This window comes from Piliocolobus tephrosceles, chromosome 1, assembly GCF_002776525.5.
Source record: "Piliocolobus tephrosceles isolate RC106 chromosome 1, ASM277652v3, whole genome shotgun sequence".
In the NCBI taxonomy this organism is placed as follows: Eukaryota; Metazoa; Chordata; class Mammalia; order Primates; family Cercopithecidae; genus Piliocolobus; species Piliocolobus tephrosceles.
Genome location: NC_045434.1, coordinates 215,696,706 through 215,697,831, shown reverse-complemented (window position 1 = coordinate 215,697,831; position 1,126 = coordinate 215,696,706). Strand labels below are relative to the sequence as shown.

At 61.6% G+C, this 1,126-nt stretch overlaps 1 protein-coding gene across 1 annotated transcript in view; it reads right to left on the bottom strand.

Annotated features, from left to right (window-relative positions):
• The window catches only part of GPR153 (G protein-coupled receptor 153), a 15,124-nt gene that overhangs the window by 13,358 nt on the left and 640 nt on the right, over nucleotides 1-1,126 (bottom strand). The gene's annotated exons all lie outside the window — the stretch shown is intronic.

Sequence of the window (1,126 nt, the reverse complement as noted above, 5' to 3'; positions counted from 1 at the left end):
GGCACGTGCTCCTCTTGTAAACGGGCATGCTCCTCCAGTGAGTGCCCCCAAAATTCTTCCCCATTGTAAAGCTTGTCCAGCAGAAGCAGGGAGAGGTGAAGCCGTTTGCCCTGGCCAGCACATGCCTGAGCCAGGATCCAAACTCCACTTGCCTGACACCAAAGTCCTGGCCTCTCAAACCCTAAACTGTTGGGGAAAAGGGCATTTTTTTTTTTTTTTTTTTTTGTCCCTAGAGCTGAGGTCTTTCTGAGCCTCAGGTCTGCAGGGCAGGTCTCACTGTTCCCACACTGCAGACGGGAATACTTCAGGCAGAAGCTCAGGGCAACACGGAGAGGACAGTGTCAGGGCTGGGTTTGGATACAGGGTACAGGGCTCACTGTATCCTTGACCTCCCTAAGCTCAGGTGATCCTCACCCCTCAGCCTCCCAAGTAGCTGGGACTATAGGCTCACACCACCACGCCTGGCTGGGTTTGGGGACAGGCACTCCTGGGTGCTGTAGTCCTGGCATGGGACAGGAATGTCCTGGGGGGCGGGGCGTGGACACCGGGTTCCAAGTGCAGAGTGACAGAGGACTGGTTGTGTGGGAACAAAGCGTCCCTCTGGCTCTGGGGCAGTGACCACAGACCCACAGATTGCACCCTTTCTGTTCATTCTTCATAGAATGGAGCGGCCACTAGGGCCAGACCCCAGGCTGGGATCCCCACAGTGCCGACGGGACCCAGGATGGCACTGTCTCCTGCTGGGAAGTTTCTCCTGCAGGGCACTTAAAGCGTCCCGCAGCATCTCAGGACCTGGCTTCCCACCTCCCCGCCTACTGCAGGGCCGACTGCAGGTGCGACCAGAATGGGACCCACCCGGCCTCACTCCGCAAGACCCGCGGGCGTGGCCGGGGCGTGACGTCACGGCTCCGGGCCAATGAGGCCGCGCGGCCGCGAGGCCCCATTGCGCAACAAAGAGAACCCAGAACTTGAAAGGATTCCCCGGGCTCTGGCTGCGCCCCGGCTTCCGCCCCCACGCTGGTCTCCGCCCGCGCTGCAGCCGATCTGTTCCACGGGGCCCGGCCTGGCCGTTGCCCAGGGAGGGACGCGCACCGCGAGACCTGGACATCTCCGGCACGCCCCCCCC